The sequence below is a fragment of the Chionomys nivalis genome, chromosome 13 (assembly GCF_950005125.1).
Source record: "Chionomys nivalis chromosome 13, mChiNiv1.1, whole genome shotgun sequence".
Taxonomy (NCBI): Eukaryota; Metazoa; Chordata; class Mammalia; order Rodentia; family Cricetidae; genus Chionomys; species Chionomys nivalis.
The window spans coordinates 14,821,273-14,846,192 of NC_080098.1; the positions used below are offsets into that span (position 1 = coordinate 14,821,273).

Sequence of the window (24,920 nt, forward strand, 5' to 3'; positions counted from 1 at the left end):
GTTAATAATACTAGAAATTCAGATAACTGCGTAATTTGGGTTATTAAAACCTACTTTATTTGAATTCTCATTATGGGTCTCATTACAGTGCTTTGTACATGGATTTTATTTCTCATGCTTCCAGCTCAATGGGGAAAGTGAATGTTTTAAAAGCATATGACACTTGGATTATGCAGATCATACACATGTATTAGCCACAAAATGCAAAGATGTCTATTAGGGGCTTGGGGATGGCTCCTCCACGGATAAGTTAGCATTTGCCAGGAAGCATGGCCCTCTCTGTGTTTTAAGTCAGACATGTCACATGCATCATTTTAAGAGATATTTAATTTCATGTGTAATTATATGCATTTATATTCACTTTTTATTTGTATTTTGTCTGACATTTTGATGAATATGTGCAAAGTGAATAGAGAAGATTTTCTTTGATTTGGGCAATAATGTTTTGGAAGTGAATTCTGTCTAATACATTTATTATCAAAGTGTTTCTAGAATAAAACTGAGGTACCAAGCCATTCAGTCAAAACCAGAATCTCAAGTATGTCTTCACAGATCACCAGGTCAACGTGTACAGAAGCTGATTATAGAAAGTATAAGAAGGCTCACATCTAACCAATATTCAAAGGGATTTTGTATCATTCCTAAAAGAAATAAAACAATTCAAGACAAAAATATTGAAGGGAATGGATGTAAACCAGAAATTGAGTTTTTATTTAATAAAATTTATAAGAAAAATTTTAGTTAAGTTTTGGTTGCAAGAAACTTTTGCAGACATAGAAGAATATAGGAGACTAAAAAACATGGGAATGAGATGTTCTAAAGCTGGGATGATGGGCAGCCTTGTGAATTTCCAGGTCTTTCTTTCACAGCGTCATGACAAAATGCATGAGGACCAAAACATTGTGATGTGTCTCCTAGTGTCTGCTGCTCTCCTGCTGGGACCTCTTCACAAGAAGGAGAATGAGCCATGCTATTTTACCAGTCACAAAAAAATCAGTGGACATGTGTGAGCATCAGTGAAAGATTGGCCATTGGCAAGATGTTTAGAAGCTCAGAGGATGTAAGGTCCCTTATTCTGCTTATGGGATATCTATGTGAGATTTGGTACAGTTGCCATTTTGGCATCATGGGGAGACTGCTGCAAATAAAAGTAATACACAGATAGGACAAAATGGTAAACACTAACAGAGAAGCTTTCCTCTCTGGCTATGTTTATCTGCATGTGATTATCTGAATGTACTTGTTCAACTGCTTTTATCATACCTCACCTTAATAGAGGAATACTGATATAAAAAGCATGGCTCTTATTCATAATAAAACTTAAACAAGACAGAAAAAATGATTTTAAAGACCTTTTAGGTCTTGGTAACAAACACATACTCAATTCTTGCATTCTACAGATTCACCGAGAAAAAATGGAGCCTTACGTAACTTGCCAAAAGGCGTCAGGTCTGAAGAGCAAATAATGCTAACTTATTCAGTTTTAGTGAGTATTAGAAAAGATGACTTTGGAGAAAATGCTCAATGAATGATAATTTGTTACGAGTTTATTATAAACTGTAATAAGCTGAGTAAAACTAAGGTGTACAATACAATACAATAGGCATACTGTGTAACTGATTATATGATGCGGTAAAATTCATATGAAATTAGTAATTCGTAAAGTTTCATCAATTAAGAATAGAGTTCAGTATAAAGGTAGAAGTCAACGTTTAAAAAAATTGGTTTTCTCCTTAATCTCTGTAATTATTTAAACAAATACTTTTTTTGTTATCGTGATTAATAGCAATGTAACAAGATAATGAAATATCTGAAAAATTATGCACATCTTTGGCTGCAATATACATATATATATATTGCTGATGGGGCTTTAATTTTCAGCTAAGTTGGAATTTTTCAAAACAATATCAGGTCTTGAAAACACTGAAGTTAAGTTAAAGACTTGGTTCTGACTTCTATAGCTCAATTTTGCAACTTTTATTCAAAGATAAAAGCAATTTATTGTTTACCTAGGAAAGTAGACACACAAATTGTTAAACCCCAGAGAGGCATTTGTCTCAGGAACTCAGAAAAGCTATAAAATAGATGTCTCAAAAATGTGAGATTTTAGCATCAATAAATTATTCAAACTACTTTTTGTCATTTTTAGGCATAATGACTCTTAGAGAGTTATTGAAATTCACTTTGGGCACAAAGATTTTTATTTTCTCCTCTAAAGCAAAACTATTTCTAATACCAGAGACAATAAAGCAAAGCACTACTGCGAGGTGACTACTTGCCAATTCATTTAGGAAACCAACTGTTACTGAAAGTAGACGGCTCAGTGGGTGACTCCAAATGCTATAAACTCAGGTTGTCAACAACTGCCTGCAAATCTGCAGCTGTAGGGCAACATAGGGCATCCTTCAAAACATGCAGTGGATGGGTCGCCATAGCTACAGGCATCCTGCATGAATCAGTCTACACTACCCAACCTCAGTGTTCTCTTCTGCCATGGCTGCTAAACAATATCACTACACACAGTATTTATGGATTATGCATATTTCTAGATGCAGCAATGACATCTTCATATCAAGTATATTTCGCTGAGAACTGCAGGAAATTGAGAACTTATTGTATAGCTATCCATGTGCTAAGAATTTGATATCTGGATTCATTTAAATAATCAAGGTTTCCAGGTAAGTCATATAGAGCTAAACATAAGGCTACCACATAAATATTAGTCTATAATAGATAGTATTGTAGTGCTCTTTACACGTGTGGAGGTGTATTGTATTCTTTTAAGAATGCTTTCACACTGGGTGGTGGTGGCGCATGCCTTTAATCCAAGCACTCGGGAGGCAGAGGCAAGAGAATCTCTGTGAGTTCGAGACCAGCCTGGTCTACAAGAGTTAGTTCCAGGACAGGCTACAAAGCTACAGTGAAACCCTGTCTTGAAAAACCAAAAAAAAAAAAAAAAAAAAAAAAAAAAAAAAAAAAGAGAGAATGCTTTCACATATGATTACTATTTACTTAAACATAAAGTTATTTTAAACACTATGTGTGTAAGTCATACTTTCAAGCAATAAATTTAACAAACGAACAGGCTAGTTCTCTGTGTTTAATAAAAAAGTAAGAGGTATGATAAAATAGCAAAACTGAAGAAAGAGCATAGTGAGAGTATTACAAGAAAAAAAAAGCTTGTGAGAAACGTAAGTGCAGTCCTACTTTGCCCACACAGCCTTGCCTTGGGAAACAAAGATCACAGCACTCTAGGACAGATGCAATGGGATAACCATTGCTGGCCCTGCTTCAAAATCTGTATGTTAAAGATTCAACTCCCAGTATACTTATAATTTTTTTGGAAGGTCTTAATGATGATAGTTAAGGTTAAACAATGCCATAATTGTGGAAAGTGGACAAGACAAGATTGGTATACATAAAAGGAGGCATGAATATTTTCCCTCCCTCTTCTGGCTGCTTCCTTCCACACCTCTTCTCATCCCTCAATCTCTTCTCATCCCCTTTTCCTCATTTTCTCTCCTTCCTTGGGAAAAGTCCACAGAATTTGCAACAAAACTGTATACTATGAATTTTCCTGTAATAATTTCTCCCCTCTTCTCTTCCTTGGCACACATTGGCTAGCTAGAACCCACTAAATAGCTTAGGATAGCCTAGACCTCATGGTAACCTCCTAAGTGCTACCTTTATCAGTATAGATGTGAATCACGGCATTTGGCTCAAAGAGCAATTGTATAGGTATCCAAAACAGACAAGTCAGATTATAAAACAGTAAGAAAACATTGGATAATCTAACACCATCATAACATTCTATGGAAACAGCATCTATAAAACCTTGGAAAATGAACTTCTGACTCATTTGTTTTCCTCTACCAAGTTATATTTTAAATACAAAGTAGTATCTTTCTAATAAACGTAGATATAGGGAAAATATATCACCAATGTGAAATTCTGGAACATATAATACCTACTTTCATATCAAACAAGGGGTAATTAAACTGCCCATCACAGCGATTCCAGTGAGCAATTAGCTGTGTAAAGGCCTGGCTCTGTGTAGGCATGCAGAAGCTATGGCCAAAGGTCTGATGAAAAGTATTGACTCTGTGACAAGAATACTTCATAAAAGGTCACATGCGGTCACTAAAATTATAAGCAGGCATAATTTCTTTCCATCATGAATATATAATAATAATTTTCAAATTGTTACATACTGACTGTGAAATGCCCCTCACAGGCTCATGTCTAGAATGTGTGTTCTGCAGCTGATTGCACTATTTGGTAAGCATGTGGAACTGTTAGGAGATGAAGCTTAAATGAAAGAAGTATGTCTCTATGGGCAGCCTTGTGTCCTGCCTTGTCTGCTGCTTCTTGAGCCACTAAGATGGAACGGTGTCTCCCACAAGACCCTGCACCATGAAGTGAGATGCCCTACCATTCCTTCACTGTTAAAATGAATTCATGTCCTACAAAACAATGACCCAAATATGCCTTTCCATGAGTTGTTTCTGTTTTTGTTAGGCATTGTGATCAAACAATAATTAACATACTGGCATGATTAGCCTGTGATTCATAGCTGTTAATTAATAGATGAACCTGAAATCATAGAAACACTTAGTAAAAAAATTTAATTTTTGTAAGGTCACCACTGGAGGCAGAAATCTGAAACAATATTTATTGTTGCATGCATGTCACCAAAGGCTAATAGAAAAATATTAAACTCATTACTTTCCTCACTATAATGCCCATGGACAACTACATTTTATAAAATAACATTTACCTAAGTGTGAATGTGTATTTTTAGTTACTTCCTTCTTGATCCTGTCTGATTTTTTATGTATATTTATTTATTTATGTATATAGATACATCTATAATTAATATATGTTATGTCTGTAGAATATATTAGACATATATTAACTGGGTTATTTTTGAGTAATGGAATCTAGAGGAAATAGCCTTTCCAAAAATGTTAATTGAAATTTTCATCATTAACACATTAGATAAAATTGGATATTTTTCTTTGTATTTACACAAAACACTAGAAAATTCTAGATTTCCCAAAAGAAAATTCTCAGTCTTTGAAAATTTCATGCATGCATTTTGATCAATGAATGTAATTTTAAAAGTAAATTTTTAAAATAAAAATGTGAACATATAAATAGTAACAAAGCTGTTTACTGTGAGCAGCAAATATATCTACTGGATTTTTTTAATGTTTCCTTTTTAAAAGTGATTTTTATTGAGCTCTACATTTTTCTCTGATCCCCTCCTTACCTCTCCCCTCCCCTTCAACCCTCTCCCAAGTTCCCCATGCTCCCAATTTACTCAGGGGATCATGTCTTTTTCTACTTCCCCTGTAGATTAGATCTATGTATGTCTCTCTTAGGGTCCTCATCGTTGTCTAGGTTCTCTGGGATTGTGATTTGTGGGCTTGTTTTCTTTGCTTTATGTTTAAAAACCACTTATGAGTGAGTACATGTGATAATTGTCTTTCTGGGTATGGGTTACCTCACTCATATAAGAAGGTGAACCCAAAGAAAACGTATAGTCATCCGCCTGGATAGGGGAAGTAGACAAGATTGCCGGGCAAAAACTGGGAACTTGCGGGTGAGGTGGCATGGGGCTAAGGGGAAATGGGGTGAGAAACGTGAGAAGTGGAGGATGGTGGGAGCTTGGGGGAATAGGATGGTTGGGAGATCGGAAGGGTGGATACAGGAGCAGAGAAATATATATCCTAACTAAGGGAGCCATCTTAGGGTTGGCAAGAGACTTGACTCTAGAGGGGCTCGCAGGTGTCCAGGGAGATGTCCCTAGCTAGTAACGTGGAAAATATCCATTTTTTGTCAAATATTAAAAGACTGCCCTTTGAACTTTCATAATCACTAATGTCACCACCATTTATATGTTTCTTGTTTTCTATTTATTTATGTAGAAATTGCTTCATGTTCCTAAGGTAGGTCACACTGTTAAATGAGACATGTTGAAAGCAAGTGTGGAAGTGAGTTGTTGGGAGCTGTGAACCTCTAGATCCTGAATTTCTTGTAAACAACTTGTTTTCCTCTGCTCTGAGACAGCTTGTTGCTTCTCTGACCAGGAGACCCTCAGGAGTTCCTGATGGCAGGAGAGTGACTTCTGGTCGATTTGGCTGGGGCATGGCTATCCCTATATAAGCTTCCCCTGGACACAGTAAAGGGGCATTCTGGCATCAAGGATGACCTGTGTCTCTCTCTGTGAGTCTTTGTGTGTTTCAATCTCCAGTCCCTTGCTCGGTTCACAAACTGTATGGTGTAGCATAGATTGCAGATGGGCGTGGTGTTACGCAGTGAATATTTAAGAATTACTAAAGGCCAATCAGATCATATAATTATGTTTTATACAATTTTATAATTCAATAAGTCTTATACTTTAAGGAAGTCTTCATGTTTCTATAAGTAATCATCCAGTATACCCTGCTTCTTTATTCTAAGATATGTTTCAAGGTTTGCAGAGAGGGTCTGGTCTACCGGCTGGAGAATGTCAGCTACATTCTGACATCCACAGGCAGGGGTTTGGCGGGTAGCTAAAAACTTGAAGACAAAAAAAACATGAGGTATGCCCAAAGGTATCAAACTAGCAGGCTGCTATCAAAACTCTATTTCTCTTGGGTTTAATCACTAATGAACTCCAACACAGTACTATGATCACTTATCCATGCCATTCACATTCATGTTACCTTTCTTGTACACCGAGTTTATCACACAGCCACATCCTTCAGGTAGGGTCATACATAGGATGAAAAGAGTTGGAGCCTACAGTAGCCATCACTACATGGTATATGGATAAAGACCACACCACACTCCTTTTCCAATCTCATTCTAAGAAAAGGATGTGTAGGTTCAGGTTTGAGAAGATGAATTTGTCTCTAAGTATCATTGCAACTTCTAGATTTACTCTGGGTAAGAGTCGAATTAGAGTGCCCTTCAGCCAAGTTCCTAAAATTGGTTGGGCATGAGAAAAACAGGAAGTGAGGGGTAGATGTAGGGTAGAACACTCAATCTGATTTACATCATTCTTTTGGAAAGAAAGGAAAGTGTAAGTTTGCATGACCAGGGAATTAGCAAGATATAATTAGTACCACCTCCATTCCAGAAGCTGAATAATCATCCTTCTTAATAAGCTGTAATTGGCCTCAGAACTGGCACAAAGTCACGGAATTCTTGTACTGGATCTTATGGTATGTTATTCATCATTTGTGAGAACTCAATACATTATGGGTTCCAACGTATAAATGCACAACCATTTTCAAATGTGCTGTGTAATTGTCATTAGTAAAATGGGTATTCTTTTCAGAGTACATTGTTGTGTTTCTCTGTAATGCTTGGTACAGTGTATTTTTTTCTGGCAACTACAAATAAACAAAGTACATAAAGGGGTTCAAAATGTTACAATAAAAATCATATTTTAAAAGGATTGTGGACTAGGTTTGGGGTTTCTACTGTCTTTATATGTTTTAGCTAGCTTGAGACACCATAACAAAATACCATAGAATAGAATATTCTCAACACAATGTGAATGTGATGTAAATACATCACCAAAGAAATAAGGGCACAAAGTCCACGTTTGTTCCCATGTAATATCCTCTCCCCTGCCCTCCCTGCACCTTCCCTTCCCTTGCCTGCTGTGCCCCTGCACCCATGTAGTATCCTTTTCCCTTTCTGTCTGCCATCTTCCTCACTCCACTTCTGAAAACATTTTGTGCCTTCTCACAGACCCCTTTCCAGCTTCCTGGCTTCCAGCCATACCTGTCCTATTTGGATGCATATTTAACATTTAGAAGCCAAGATCTGCACAGGAGAGAGAACACGTTGTTTGTCTTTCTTAAGTTTCCTCAGTTAATATGATATTTCCTGATCCTATCCATTATCCTGTGAAGTAGATTTTATTTTGTTTTGTGGCTAAAGCCTCCATGCTGATTGCCATAGCGACAACACAGTTTACACCACAAACAGGAATGAAGTCTTCCTGTCTCCTCATCAGCATTTGTTGCAAGATGTTCTTGTGAATAAACATTCCGAGAATCAAAGTAGTTTTTAGTTTGCATTTTCTTCCCCTGATATCTAAGGATGTTGAACACCTTTGAGATGCTGTGCTTTATTCAGGACCATGGGAGGCCTGGCTCTTGTGAAGGAAGATGGAGGGGGAGTGGATGGAGAAGAGGGTAGATGAGAGTCAGGGACAGAGACAGGAGGAGAGGAGGGAGGGGAAACTGCGGCTGTATGTAAAATAAATAAAAATAATGTTAATTAGATAAAATATTTATTTAAAAAATTGTTAGCCATTTGTACTTTCATGCGATGTGCCCATTCAATTCATTGGCCCATTTATTGATAGGCAGCAGTGGTGTGTGTGTGTCTGTGTTTAGTTTTGCAACCCACTCTGTGAGCCTTTTTTCACTCTGCTGAAAGTTTCTTTTGTAGTACAGAAAATTCAGAATTCCATATAGTCAAATTTGTCCATTCTTTGACCAAATTCTAGTACTATTAGATTCTATTCAGATATTCCCTGCCTACCTGCACAGCCTGAAGTATTCTACCTTTGTGCTCCTTTATCAGATCTGGCATTTTGGGAAATAAGTTAAGGTTTTTGAAATAATTTTAATTGAGTTACTTTGTTCTGTTTTGTTTTGAATAATGATAGACGTGGAAGAATTCTTATCTTTGTTCAAGCAGACACGCAGTTTTGTCGCCACCATTTATTGAACGGTTGCCTTTTATTTCTCGTATATGCTTTTTATCACCTTTGTCAATAATTATGTGTTCATAGCTATGTGAGATTATCTCCTAGTGTTCTATTATGTTTCATTTTCTACCTATGCACTTTGGGACAACTACTAGTCTTTCTTGCCACTGTGGTTCGGTGCTATAATTTTAGGTAACATGATACCTCTAGCTGTGTCCACTCTTAGAAATACATTGATTGTGTTACAATGCTAATGTTAGGGTTATGCTAATGTTAGGGTTACTTTTTGTAGTTCTGATTTTTCACATCTCTTCAGGCTTCGAAATCCAAAGCAAAAGCTCTGACTAGCTTGGTGTCTCCCACTGCCCTCCTCCTGGCTGGTAAAGCATCACTCTCTTCCTCACAAAATAAAGGAAAAGTTTAGTGTGTCCTCCTTCTTCCACGTGAAAGAAATATAGAAATAGGGTCAACCACCTCTATAACCCCATTTAACCATAATTCTTCCCTAAATGCTTTGGATCCTAATACAGTCTCAGGGAATGTGAGGACTATAATGTATGAGCTTGAAGAGAAACATGATTCAATCTGTAAAATATGTATATGGTTCTATTCTTAAATTTGGATTTATAAAAAAACTTCAGATGTATCACCTTTAAAAGAAATCATATTATTTTCTAGATCTAATAAAAATTATCACTTAAGCCTTCTGATTCAGGAGGGCCTTTAGAAAGACCACAGTTGCCTGTCTTGATACAATTATTTCATGAAGGAGGGAGGGAGAAAGGGAGATTGAAATAAGTATCATTTGTAATTTTAAAAGAATTTTGGAGAAAATGTACCGAAAAGACACTACTAAAATTATAACCCAGTTAAGACTTTCACATAAGCATCATCCATGGAAAAGCTGTATGCTTTCTTCCAGCTGCTCAGAACTCAGCCAATATTCTGATTCTAAGGTAACTATTACAGTTCCCAGACTTGCCCATTTGGAATTTCAGATGGCAGATATATTAATGTACTTTTAAGTGTTCAGATTACCCCTGTGCTATTCTGTACTTAGTGACAGAAATACTTCTTTTTCCTCCATTTCTTACTGTCTCTGTACCTTCAAAAGCTTAGCCCGGTATGTTCATGCAGTGGCTAAGCAAGTGTAGATCAAGAGTGAGTGTGGCTGTAGGAGGAAGCTTGACGCCCCTCTCCAATTTTAGAGTCAGAACTGACCCTTTCTTTATGTTTCATTCCATGTCATTTTGCAAATAGCTTTCTGAACCTCAATTTTCAGTCCCATAAAATGGAAATTAGTGGAAAAGTAGTCAAAGATGCAGTGCTAGATTGAGACTACTTACCATAAACATGAGAATGCACGTTGGAAATCAAGCACTGTTATATACTGCCATTGTTCAACTAAGCGATCTCATATGCTCCCACTTTCAAATAGCCCTAGGCAACAGAAAACTGTGGCGTCTACATCATTTTTCAGGAACATTTACTGAAGCACACAGGCTCAACTATCAAGTTACAGTTCACACTAAACAAAGAAGCAGGTACTCATCTCTGTCATCCACCACTGTGGGCTCTTGCTGGTTGATCCAGTTTTGATTCTTTGTTGAAAAACTAAGAATGCAGGTAAATCACAATTTATGACACCTGATCAGTAACAGCAGCTAATGCCTATGGGTGCCTGATATTCAAAGCCTCTGGTTTGGCATATAATAAACATGACATATTTAGTAGTTGTTATAATTCTGTGAATGACAGCCTCTTTTTACAAAAGAAGAAACTGGAGCTAAGACACATGAGCTAGCTCACATGGTGTCCCATCAAGGTAGGGGCGGGAGCATCCCTGTGGGGCCCTGAAGCTCATGTTCTTTCCATTTCCATCACACCTTTCAGATATCAAGCATTTTTCACTACTTCAAAAATTAATTGCCCTTGTTCCAGTGGCCTCTGTGAGCCTATTCATCAGCTCTGTTTGCCTGTCTTTCTGTTGATTAATTTCACTCTAGCTTCTGCAGGTAAGCTACTGCCTTATCAAAGGAAACCCTTTAGAACAGAACCCTAATCCCACCACTCCTCTTTTCTAATGAGAGTTTCTTTCCCACCACTCCTCTTGTCTAATGAGCGTTTCCCATCACTCTTAGAATAGAACCCAAGTCCTTCTCACATCATCCCTCTTTACCCTTGCCTCCTAGTCACAATTTTCCCTGCCCAACCCCCCCCCCCTTGTGTTCATGAAAATTGGGTATTTTCCAACATCACACAGATGCTACTGTTCAATTCACTGGATGCAAAAGGAATGATAATCCCCCAACTTTGTTCTTTCTTTCCTTTTTATTTTTACTGTCTTTCTTTTCTTTCCTTTGTTTTTTTTTTTCTTTGATCCAGCTTCTCCACTTCTGTGTCCCAATTGCTGGGAATAAAGGCATGTGCCACCTTTAGTCTTCATTACTTAATCTTCATTAATTTTCTTAAATTTTCTTTAAAGCACATTATTGCAACACTTATATTTTTACACCTATATATCATTTACTCTCAAATCTTAAAATCTTTCTTAATCAGCTTCAAGTCATTTGTCTTGTTTTAGTGATCAAACATTATAAGGATAATGATGAATACATTTTATCAAGCATTTAGATTGATATACTTGAAGTGTCCAAGTTTTAAATCTCCTAGGCATCTCTACATACCTGTGCTGGGGCAACAAATATACCCTATATTTGGTGACTTGGGAAGGTGCTCCACTAATTCAGGACTCTGCCACTGTGACATAGGCTCAGCCCAGCCTGGGCTGGGTTCAGCAGGACCTCATTTGTGCTCACAATGAGCACATCATTTCTCTGCAGCCAGCTGGCACAGGGGCTGAGGCTATTGGGTTTCAGATGGCTTTGGTCACTTGTCTAGTGTATCTTTGTCTCCATTTGTGCCCCCATTCTAAAATAGGATAGACTGGTTTATTCTAAGGTTACCGGAAAATACAAAAGACTAGATAAGTAATCCTTAAGCCTCTTGAAGCATTGCTTAAAGATATACATTATTTTGTTTCACTTATTTAATATCACACTGTCTGCCCAGAGCTGACTGATTCCACAGTTGGGACCATAACTTGACATAGGAAGAGCTTCAAAGATTTATGGTTATTTTGACACATTATTCATTTTCCTGATCCTGAGCAGTTTGGTAATAGTACATATTAAACCACTCTGCCCCTAGGTGGAGGCTGCATTTTCACTTGGAAAGAAGACCATTCTGTTAATATGCAGGGTAAAATCAATAGATTTTAGATAATCTCTTAAAGTGCTTCCCTTTGCCACAGAGGCACTTTTAGCAATGCAAATCATCACACTGATTTCTAAATAAAAGTTTCAAAGCCAAGGTCAAGTGACCATTTGGTGTGGAATCTCATCTCAGAGGAAAGAAAACCTTGGCAACTTTGTTAAATTCAGGTAGCTAATGCAGAGGTTAAATAAAGGCAGAGGCTGAGGAAAGGATTTGGTCACTGTGAGTCATTAAAAGTTAGAAATCAAAGAGATCAACAAGCAAAGCCACAATCTTTGGTCATTTTATTTATAAATTACCAGTGCTCTATTCAAATGAGCGTTTTGTAAGATGGCCTTGCTGACTTTGCAGAACGACTTGCAAGTCTATAAAGCTGACATTTACATCTTGCAACAAAATTACAAGATAACTAGACGAGCTCTTTCGTTTCAGTGCAGCCCAAGAAGCCAGCTGTACTTTTGGGTTCTGTCTTGCAAAATTGCATGAAGGAAAGACCACTGTCCTTGGCTCTCACTCTCCTAGCTACTAGTGAGAAGACCTCCCTGCAAAATGCATGCAAGTAAATATTCAAATTAAGATGGTCTGGTTGAGGAGAATTTGTCAAGAGACCCATTTACTTACAAGCATTTCTTTGAGGTGTCATTTCAATGAACAAGTGTTCTGGATGTGATGAATATGTATGTGCGAAGTATTCAGTTAAGGAGCATAAAAAACAGATGCTTATGATATATAGACACTACGTTCCTGAACCCAAGAGTATATAATAGCATATGCTCTCAAATATTTCTCTTCCTAATAACCATACACAATGTACCAATGACAAACTAAGTATGCAACCAAGGAGAAGAAATTCTTATTTTACTTTAGTGGTTAGATAAAGAAGAATCAAGGTAACTATGGAATTTATTTTTAAAGGCTGAATTGGAATTTAAAGTAGTCGTCTTGGGCGCAGAGACTGGTCTGAACATAGGAGAATATACAGAGGAAAATAGGGATGATCTCAGAACTAAATAGAACAATATTGCATAGAGGGTAGTAGTGTGACAAGAGGAGATTTGCAGAAATTACTCTGAATAATGCCTTGAGTGTCATTTCAGAAAGTCTGCACTTAACCCTACGGGGTAGGGAAAGAAAGAAAAAAAGAGAGGAAGAAAAGAAGGAAGGAGGGAGGGAGGGAGGGAGGGAGGGAGGGAGGGAGGGAGGAAGGGAGGAAGGGAGGAAGGGAGGAAGGGAGGAAGGGAGGAAGGGAGGAATGAAAGGACAGAGGGAAGGAGGAAAAAGGGGAAGCCTTTAGGGGTAACAGATAAAGTCAATCTTCCAAGGAATGATCTAGAAAATAGGATGAAACAACAAAGGGCAGGGGGTGGAGAGAGATCAGACACTGGTCTGGAACCTATTTCAATAGGTCAAGAATAAAGCCAAAATAGCTCAAACTAGGTCGCTTTATAAGAAAGGGAAAGAGGCCATTGTGGGAAAGGCTGTGGAAAATTCAAAAGGTTTTGCAGTCATGAGAGGATAGTAGCATTCAAAACTGACTTTGAAAAGGTTTATTTAGTCAGTATAAACTGGGGCAATCCAGGAAGTTCTGAGTAACTGATGCCAGTGAACATATTAAAGGAGAACTTGCTATATCTATATATAATACTAAATGCTATAAAACAAATCCAAGAAAATATGTACCATTGTCTCTCCAGCTCAGTACACACATAAATCACAGATAAAAGAGCTTAGACTCCACCAGACTTGTTGAAGAAACTACTCCCGTCCCTCTACAAATAACACCTGCATTGCTATTTTCCTGTCCCTGCACACTTGAACAGATGTTCCAGGTGGGACAATGCCAAGAGCCGACAAATGCCTCTGAACTACAGCCACAGTTTGCAAATTTGTACACACAGAGAATCACCTAGAGACCTTTTAAAAATTCCAAAATGCATGCCATTTCACCAGATGGATAAAATAATCATCTGGGATAGGGCATACTGCTGTGATCTAACATGCAGACAAGGCTTGGAATCTCTGAGCAAGAACACGAACAAATACCACCAGTTGGCTGAAATTTCCAAGCTGGGGCTCAGAATGCTTTGTATGGAGCTGATCATGCCAGTGAAACTAGTTACAGACCATGTAGGCACTTCATTAGCTATATTTATCTTAATACCTTTGCTGATTTGGAAATGCTAGCTGTTGATGACATCTGCTCTTGTTCAATCGTCATTAGACTTGTCTGTGTGTTGGCATTAGTGTTCATTTGAAATTTTGTTTTCACTTAACCATTACAACTCAAGTTCTGGAATTTTTACATAATTTCTCAGTGATATTGTCATACTTTGTCAATTAAAAAACTTAAAATGGAACCATTTTTATGAAAAGATACCATTTTCTTTATAGACAAAATGTGTAACCAAACTGAACCACTAAATCTTATTTCAGCATTTGATGGCCTCTGGCAGGTATATGCAGAACAGGATTGTTTCTGGATGTTTGGGACTCAATTACCAACTAAATAAAATGCATTTTTTCTTGTTCTAAGTAACAAAAAATATCCATGCAAGAAAATTTTATTTAAAAATTATATTGTAAATAGGCAGGGCATGGTGAAATGTATCTGTAACGTAAGCATTTGGGAAGAGGAAGAGTAAAAAACCAGTATCTACTACATAGGGAATTCAATGTTCACCTGTATTACATGTTACCTGACTCAAAAACAGAAAAGAAAAGAAAAATCATATACACACACACACATACACACACACACACACACACACAACACACTCAGTCACACGACAGCCACTAGAGTTTTGCATGAATGTTGCTTCTGTCTTTGTCAAAAAGGTATAGAATAAATTACGTACTTTATAACCACTAACGATCACTGGAGTTGCTTGTGAATATCAAATAAAACCAAAGTGGGAACTATTAATTGAATATTCTTGTACTATTTGGGGATATATTTAAAAGCCTGTGAAATCATGAAATTAAGAGGCAAATCTACTATTGCCATTTTTCTAAACAGGCAATTAGCAACTGCTAAGAGAAAGAGAATTAATCTTCCCCAGGGAGGAGCCTTTAATTTGTTATTCAATACCAAGTGGTCAGACCTAAAATCATATACAAAAAAGTATCATTAAACAAACTTAGTAGGTTTTACTTTATTTATTCAAGTGTGTGTGTGTGTGAGTGTGTGTGTAAATGCATGCGTAAGTGAAAAATAACAATTAAGGAAAGATAGCCCAGGAGTTTGGAAAAAAACAGGGAGTCATGAGAGGGTTAAAGGTAGACAGGAAATGAAGAGAATAATGGGATTGTGCTTAATAAAAATAAGATAAATTTAAATAAAGTTTGTGTAAAATCTGTCAGTTCCCATTTGCTCAGGGATTTCATTCTCTGTGTTAGTTTCTTCTCATTAATTTACATTGTAAATAAAAGTTGCTTAGAATTTTTGTCCAATTAATGAAATTCATCAGTTGGTAGATAAAGTTCTAAATATTGTTTAATAGTGAAACATCAATAACAACCTAGAGAAAAAAACGTGAAAATAGTTATACCAAAATAATGAGGGGATTTTTTTCTAGAAGGGACATTACTATTTCAGAGAATGAGGATGGGGAGAACAGGGATATGAATGAGAAGAAAAATGCACATGCTCAATTAGTGGACCAAGAATGGAATAAACCTCACTCATAGCCAGAGGAGAGAGGACAGGCATGGACAAACAGCACACATGTGTTCTGGTATAACTGTATAAAATGCAAAGTTGATTCCAGGTCTTTTCACTGGCTGTTTTGACTTGCTGGTTTTTAAGTAATCAGTCCAACATGTTGGACATAGTTTCTTAAATGCAGCCCACATTTGGACATGTTGTGTTGCCGAGATTTTATATAACTGGAAATGGCATAAAGATTTTACTGCAAGAATAATGCCCTCAAAAAGTGTGAAAATAACAAGAATGAATTCTGCAGCCAAGAATGGAGAAAAAAATAACAGATTACTTTGCAAGCTATAGGTAGAAATTCTCTCTAGAATGTTTTATTATTAAGAGTTACTTGAAATTACTTGTAGGTAAGTATTTAAAAATATTCTTTTGGTAATTGCCTACCTATAACCAACGTTATTTATTTGGATATATCCTCAGGCAGGTTTGTCCTTCTCTAGCATCATATCACAGATTAACTGATTTATATTGAGTTAAACTGTCTTGGTTCATATTTCTGCAGGTTGTTGAGTGCAAAAGTGAAGGGCAGCATTTGGCTACGGTCTTCTTGGCAGAAGAGTAGTTAGAAAGCAAGAGTGCAAAGGACAGAAAGAGAGGGGGCTAAGTTCAGCCTTTTGTAAGCAACTTACACCTATGAACACGATTGTGTGAAAACCATATTCACTAATTATCAGTCATCTATGGGAGTCTCCAAGGCTTCAGTAATGGATAGATATTACTGTGTTGTTGCGGGGAGACAGCCTGTTAGTTCCCAGATGCTCAGTCAGAAATAATCACTCAAAACTATATTATTTAAAACACTGCTTGACCCAGTAACTCTAGCTTTTTATTGGCTAACTCCTACATATTAATTTAACCCATTTCTCTTGTGTATCACCACCTGGCTGTGTATCTGTGTATCACCACCTGTCTCTGGCAAGGGTACATGGCTTCTCTCTCTCTCTCTCTCTCTCTCTCTCTCTTCTTTCCTCCCAGCATTCAGTTTAGTTTCCCTCACTTAGTTCTGTTCCCCTATAGCTCTGGAATAGGTCCAAAGTACTTCCTTTATATTTACAGCATACGGAGGGGAATCCCACATCACTTCCCCTTTTATATTTAAATAAAAAGGTTATTAACTTTAACTTAGTAAAATTACATGTACAAAACAGATTATCATAACTAAAAAAACCTATAACTATAAATTCTTCAACTCCATCAAAGACTCCAGAAGGATATAATATTACCTAAGTAAACATTAAGTTCATTGTCTTAAAACATTTTAAATGCCATGTTCGGAAATCTTTGAAAGGTTTGAAGAATGCCTATCTACCTGAAATATATCTCTGGACATCTATAAAATCTAACATGACTACAAGCTTGACAATTATAGATAACTGTCTATTTACCTATATTTCTTAATTATATATTACATTTTTATGTGAGATGCACAAACACAATACTATCTCATAGACCCTATTTTAATGCTCAGTCTCCTGAAAGAGCCAGAGGTCAGACTGGTAGCACCCCAGAAAGCTGGCATTTCAAAACAGCATGGCTTTTTGCCTGCTACTGCTGAATCAGGAAAACCTCTCTTAAAGGAGGCATATCTCTGCTTTCTTCTAGCAAACAGAGCCCATGAAAAAAAAAAAAAAAAAACACTACCAAACCATGTTTAACTCTGTTCTTTTGTGTCTAGGATTCCTTTTTAAGCTTTCTCAGGTTTTACACTGATTTAGTCCACCTGTTGGTGCCAATTTGTTTCAAGGAAGGCCAATGTCCCAACATTCAGTTTATTTTTCTCCGCCTAGCTTTGTTCCCCTATAGTTCTGTTATAGGCCTAAAGCAGTTCCTTTATTAATCAATGATATTCTTAGCATACAGAGGGGAATCCCACATCATTGTGTGTCCTGCTTCCGGGATTGAGTAGCTAGTGTGTTCCCTGACTTTTAAGTGTGGTAACAATCACTGTCAGATTGCCGAGTTCTATCATGGAAGTCAGTTTCATAAATTATTTCCACCTGTTGTCCCTCTAGTGAAATCAGCCTCGTTCAGTAAAAATATCCATAGACTGGGCTTTGCATTATTAAAAGTTTGACTGTTTTATCAATGTTCAAAAACATATATACACATATGTACACAACTGAACAGCTCAGGAAGAGGAAAAATTTCAGTCAAAGTAAGCACATTTGGAACATGTCAATCATTTTAGACTTGCAGGTCTTATATAGGATGTAGAATTCTGTTGCTAAGAAATCTGTGTGACAAGAAAAAAATAATCAATCCAAAACTGATTATACATATCTATTTTTAACATAATAGTTTTATTTATTTTTTGAGAACTTTATAGAATATATTTTGACCATGTTAACCCCAACTTATCTCAGTCCCAGTTACACCTCTAGCTTCCTTTCCACTTCCTCCTCCTCCCACACTTCCTATGTGTCTCCTAAACCTGTGATGGCCCTGCCCTGGAGAGTGGTCCAACCACCAGAGGTCACATTCTTAAAGAAAACTAGAGAGATGGCTCATCGTTTGACTAGGACTCAGAACCCAAACACAATTATTTTAAAAAAGATAAAAGAATGAAAGACTATGAGGTTGGTGAATACAGAGGGGCTGGGAGTGGGGAAAGAATGTAATTAAAATGTATTGTATGAAATTCTCAAAAAATGTATTATATAAAAATAGAATCTGGCTGACTCTGCCTCCTGCTATTTTCACTATCCTTCCCTATTCTCTATTTCCTGCTTCTTCTGCCTTTTTCTCAGATAGCCCTGGCCATGCCCAGTCTACTGGCCAGGTTGGGTCGACTTCTTTTTCTGCCTTGGTCTTTCAGAGGCATCTGGTTGTTCTCCCTATCATACCTGCAATAAATATCTTCACTTAATTATAAAAAAAGAAGGTGCTATTTTTCTATCTCAGCATTATGTAAGTACATACTCCATTAAAAAAAAATGGAAAAAGAAATTCCAGATTGATCTCTCTGCAAGGATTTAGTAGACAGGTATTTCTTGGCTCCCTAAAAGGAGATTAAGAAATCCTTCACTCTCTTTGGGAAATCTGGGAGGCATGGATGAGTCTCTAATTAAGTAGCTACAGAGTCCTAGCAGGGCCCAGGCTTTTCAGGAGATTTGCACTTTCCCTTCTACTCAGATCTTCAAACATCCTCCTGCCCATCTACAAGCATGAGGATTCTAGCTGGTAACCAGGGAAGCTCAGTTAGCACCCAGGTCAGGTTGTGGTGGCGCCTAGTTTCCAGTCAACACTGACATGGAGATTCAGTGAAGTGCTCCTCTGCTTTCTCCCAGTCTTCCATTATTGCGCACACTTCCTCTTTCCTTGAGCATTGGACTATTTCAGTCTGTGGCTTCCCAAGAGTCAAACAATTAGAAAGCAAAATGGGAGTAAAAGCAGTCACTTACAGACAAAAGGAGTAAAGCAGAGACAAAGCCAAGGCTGATTGCTAAAGACAGAAGATGATGTATTCTCAGGGTTTTTATAAAGATAATTTTGTGTACAAAATGTACTATATATTTTTTGTAAAGCAAATAAAAAATATATATTAATTTTTTCTAATTTTTTTGCATGCCGCTTTCCTGTCTCCTGCCCCCCCCACTCTGAAATAGATTGTACATAAAGCCTTGCACATGTAAGGTACACACCATGCCATCTCTAAGCACTAAGAACTTGTAAAATGATAACTGCTGAGCAATAAAGAGGAACAGCACCTACCCAGTACATGGTAAACTGGCTCCTGTAATTCCAACAACACTAAATGAGGCAAAATGTTTTGTCCATTGTAGCCAACTAATTTTAATCTCTAGTTAAATTCTCAGAGAGTCCTTAGTAAACAATTAGTGCTCTGTGAAGCTTTCTGAAACAAATTTCTTTGAAGGCAACTGTCAGGGCCAGAAGGGCAGCTTTTCAATGCAGAATTCTTTTGCCTTAGGCTTGTGATGGAAAATAGGACATTTCAAAGAGCTTTTAAGAGCCAGTGACTGTGCAAGGATCTGTTGAAAAGGATTTCTTACTTGGAGGAGGTTTCTATCTAATCCTTGTCACTTATTTTGCACTTATTTTGACCTGCTATATGTTTAAAATTTATTCCATAAGTTGCTTCTAAATGTTTACTTGTAGTTTTCTGATTCATATGTGATCTGCTGCTATATTGATAAAAAAATAAATGAATTCAGTTTAAAAATAACAAAAGGGCATCTGATTAGTTGTCAGACACAGAATGATGACAAATCTTTCTTTATTAAAATGACATTTAAGAAGGACAGAAATAATTCTGGGTCTGTCTTTTAACCAGCATCATTATTTTCAAGAGACAAATGAACTGTTTTCATTTCTCAGGAAGGCTTGCAAATGTTCTTTATAAATATTTTCACCAGATGAAGCTTTAAATCATCTATATTTACGCTATTTTTAAATAACAACAGCAAATATTTAACCTTAAATAATAAATGCTATATGAAACACTTTAGTCTAAGAATAAAGAGATTATAACTTAAATTTATTCAATAAAAATATTGAAAACATAGTCATTATATTAATCTCTGAAATTTATAAAATTTTCTATATTGTAACTCATTAAAATCCAAAAGTGAGATCCATTATTTTTAGGTGGGAAATCACTGTATAAGATATAATCATCTTAAATTTCAAAGTATCTGAAAGTTTTCTGAAAAGATATAACTAAGTGAAATTTTTAAACTTAAATTTAAAAAATAACTTACATTGTAAGGTTTTCAAGTTCTTTTGACTGCATAAAAATCTTTATTGTGAATCCAAAATAATAAAGAAGGATGATAGGTAGTATGCAAAATGGAGAAAAATCATCTAAAAGATGAATATTGGTAGTTCCTGACACTTGGCTCCTTAAGTTTGTGATTCCATGAATACAGATTGCAGAGGGTTAGGAAGAACTTCTCAAAAAAGAAATTCCTTCAGCCATGTTTAATCCTCCATTCATTCAGTTCAGGACAATGGATTCCAAATTATTTCTTCAATTTAGCAGCTCAGGCGTGAAGTACCATATGGAATAAAAATAATCCAAGGTCCCCAAAGGCAGGGAGGTTTAATTATTCTAGTGTTCGGATAGGTTCAGACCCCATGCATTCTTAGGGCATGGGCAGCAAAGTTTAAGGGAAATACAAAAAGAGAACTAGGAGAACATTTTCATTCTGAATGTTACGGACCCATCTTGGACTTTGGGATATGTGATCCCTTTCTTACCTAGCACAAAAGTGACACATGAACAAGTTATTGCATGAAATATTCAAAACAATGACTATTGCTAGATATATTCCTATTGCCTTTGTAGAAACCAGACTGCAGCCAGTCATTTGTACTTTGGAAAGGACAGATGATGAAGAGCCCACTGAATACTTAGAAAAAATATATTCTATATAATTTCTTAACAGGTAAAAATAAAAAATTAACTAATATAAATTTATAATTAGAGATTTATAAATTACACATGTATAATAAATGTATGTCTTCCTATGTTATGTATTTATTTATTTATTTATTTACTTTTAAGACACTATCACCATGTAGCTCTAGTTGACCTGGAATACAAGAGATCTGCCTGACTAAGTCTCCTGAATGCTTGGATTAAAACTACGTGGCATCACTCTTAGAGCCACTACGTATGTGAGTGAGTGTGTATGTGTGTGTGTAAATTGTTTATGTATATTAATGTTTGCCTGTGTATGTATATGTGTACCATGTGTGCAGTTTACATGGAGCCCAGAAGAAGGCACTAGGTCTCCTAGAAATGGAGTTACAGATGGTTTGTTTGCTGTCATGTGGATTCTGGGAACCAAATCTCAGTCCTGTGGCAGAGCAGCAAGTGCTCCTAACAGCTAAGCTATCTCCCCTGCTCCCTCCTCCTATGGTTTTAATGACCCATATGTGGGCAGACTCAATAAACAGCAGTTCTTAGCCTGTGTGTCACAACCTCTTTGGTGGCAAACAACCCTTTCACAGCGGTTACCGAAGACCATCAGAAAACACAGATGTTTCTATTTTGTTTCATAATAGAAACAAATTACAGCAATGAAAATAATTTTATAGTTGGGAGTCACTATAACATGAGGAACTGTAGTAAAGGGTCACAGCATTAAGAAGGTGGGAACCACTATAACTGAGCTTCCAACTCATTTACAGTGTTTGGTAGACACCAGGTTAATGTTATAGCATCCCACTCATTACCAGACATTGGTATCGTATCTTTTATTTTTCAATGAGTTCTTAAAAAAATCACTCAGTGCCAATAAAGGCTATCAATGGCCATCTGAGTTTCAAAACTAGATCTTTAGTCATATAATTAAATGAATCTGCTGCAGTGAAAACTTTGTCCAATCTGCTATGCCTGTCTTGACATTGAAGGTTAACCTTTAGAATTGTCATTCTTTCCTGAGTTAGTTACTTGTTCCAGGCTGAATTTTGCTTGTCTATTGTGGGGTGGAAATTAGTCTCATTTCTTCTACTGCATATTTCCAGAGATTATACATTAAGGGACAATAAGATTTGATTCAGTTTCTGCTGCTTTGGTGATGGGAAGAAATATGTAAACTTCTGATTGGATTCTATTCATTTTCTTTTTAGAATATTGATGACAGCTTTTACTTTGCAAAGAATAAATATACTGAAAATAGTAAATCAGTCAGAGATGATATCTTCAATTATTGCTCATCCTCTAAACCTATAATGAGGATTAAAATAGGATATCATATATCTTGCTCAATTATGGATTATTTTTAGCTTGGCATGTCAGCTCCTTATTGCAACAAAAATGGAAAAAATATCCATAAATGTCCTTCAAAGTGTTGAATGGAGTATAACTGAATTATCCACATGGTGCTTCATTGATAATAATTGAGTTTGCTTGTTGTAATACAGTAGACGTAGTCTTTGGAGCAATACATATAAGTTGTAAAGTTATTATGAATGCTATTCCTATCATTTATTTTTAAAACTAGAATTAGATTTCAGTGTAGAGGAGATTCTTACATTCTACAAGAACAGAGAAAAATATATTTAATCTCAGTTTCTCCGATAGCATTCTGAGATTGGACATAAGAATATCACACTGAGTGCTCCCATGCCAATCTTTGACCACTCATGAAGATTCTACCAAGTTCTTTTACCATCCTAAGTGATGATACCAATTGGGAACTTCTAGTACATATAGTGAGGAGTGGTGGGCCGCGTTCCTGCCGCCAGCTAGCTTATGCCCTGAAATAATTACACGGAAACTGTATTCTTTTAAACACTGTCTGGCCCATTAGTTCCAGCCTCTTATTGGCTAGCTCTTATATATTGATCTAACCCATTTCTAATATTCTATGTAGCACCACAAGCTGGCTACCAGTAAGATCTTAACCTGCGTCTGTCTGGAGTGGGAAAATCATGGCGACTGACTGACTCGACTTCTTTCTCCCAGCATTCTGTTCTGTTTACTCCACCCACCAAGGGCTGGCCTATCAAATGGGTCAAGGCAGTTTCTTTATTAAATGAGAGTAACTCCTCCATCAAGTACAGGTTACTATCAGATCACTATTAACCAGTAGATCCTAATCTCAGGTTTTTGATTTTGGCCCTATGTGTTAAAATGTCTACATGAATCAGTCCCTTTGAAATGCTACAGTAAACATAATCTTCACCAACCTTTTCCACTCAAAAAAGCTAGAGCAGAAACATTTGATATCAACTGATTCTTTTCTTTATAAAAATATAGATAACCACATATCTACTATTGAATAGAAATATTGTCCTGTTTGTTTTCTATAAGCATTAAAATGACTGGAAGACTGAAGTAGTTAAAATCCTATACATTCTGATGCTCTATTTTATCATTTCTTCAGAGAAACTATGCATTGTAGGCTGGCGATTGAACTCACAACCCCCCTGACAGCCTCCCAGCTGCTGGGCTTGCAGAGATGTGTGCCCTCAGACCCAGCTCTTTTCATAATGTTGCTGTAGAGTAGTATTACATGTCTAAAAATTACCTCATATTTGCATTCATTATTCTTATAATCAGGCTACTAAAATAAAGAAAGTGTATTTAGACTTAAAAGGAAGAGGAAGAGTAGGATTTTTTATTAGCTTAGTGTAAGTTGATATGTGCTTCATATTGCAAATGTCATGCAGATTCTTACTACATCAAAATGGTACACAATTGAATTAAAGATTAAAGTAGGACATTTTCAAAAACTGGATTGATCTAGAAATTATTACATGAGATAATGCAGACTCATAAAGATAAACGAATGTTTATAGGTGTCTATACTGCAGGTATAGGTTATGAACCCATAAAGAAAAACATGAGAGAGAAAAAAGAATGTGTATAGGTGTCACTATTATTGCAGGTGTATGTTATTGACCCACAAAGAAAAACATGAGAAACAAAACAGAGGTTTGAAGGAAGGTGAAGAAAGGAAATAGAACAACGTAACACGAAAGTTAGAGGACAGAAAGGTATGAGCTAGAATGACAGGAGCAGGGAGAGAAGAGTTTTGATGTGGGATTCTCCTCTGTATGCTATGAATATGTTTTATTACCATTAATAAAGAAGCTGCTCTGGCCTATAGCGGCAGAATATAGGCAGGCTGAAAGAGATATAGAGAGAAAGTAGGCAGATTAAGGAAGATGCCATATAGTTGCCGAAGGAGCAAGATGCTAGTCAGATCCATACCTGTAGGTCACAGCCTTGTGGTGATTCATAGGAATGGGTTAATTCAAAATGTAAATGCTAGCTAGATATATGCCTGAGTTGAGACTGGAGAGATGGCTCAAGGGTTGAGAGTACTGGATAGTCTTCCAGAGGTCCTGGGTTTAGTTCCCAGCAACCACATGGTGGCTCACAACAATCTATAATGCTATCTTCTGTACCCTTCTGTCCTGCAGGCATATGTGCAGGTAGAACACTATGTACATTATAAATGAATGAATAAATAAATAAATAAGATATTTTTAAAAATTTCCTAAGAATTAACAAAATACTTTATTCAAAAAAAATGCCTGAGTCATCAATCAAATAGAGTTATAATAAATATAGTTTCTGTGTGATTATTTGGGTCTGAGGGACTGGGAAATGAACAAGCAGTCTTTGTTTACAGACTTTTTAAACATTATGTGTGCAAATACTGAAACAAAATTTATTACTTTGTATGCCAATTTAAAAAAAAGATAAAAATTTTAAAATGACAAAAATAGCCCTTTTTC

The 24,920-nt window shown here is 36.5% G+C and overlaps 1 protein-coding gene across 1 annotated transcript in view; it reads right to left on the reverse strand.

The window, feature by feature from the left end:
- The window catches only part of Plxdc2 (plexin domain containing 2), a 412,732-nt gene that overhangs the window by 207,142 nt on the left and 180,670 nt on the right, over positions 1–24,920 (reverse strand). The gene's annotated exons all lie outside the window — the stretch shown is intronic.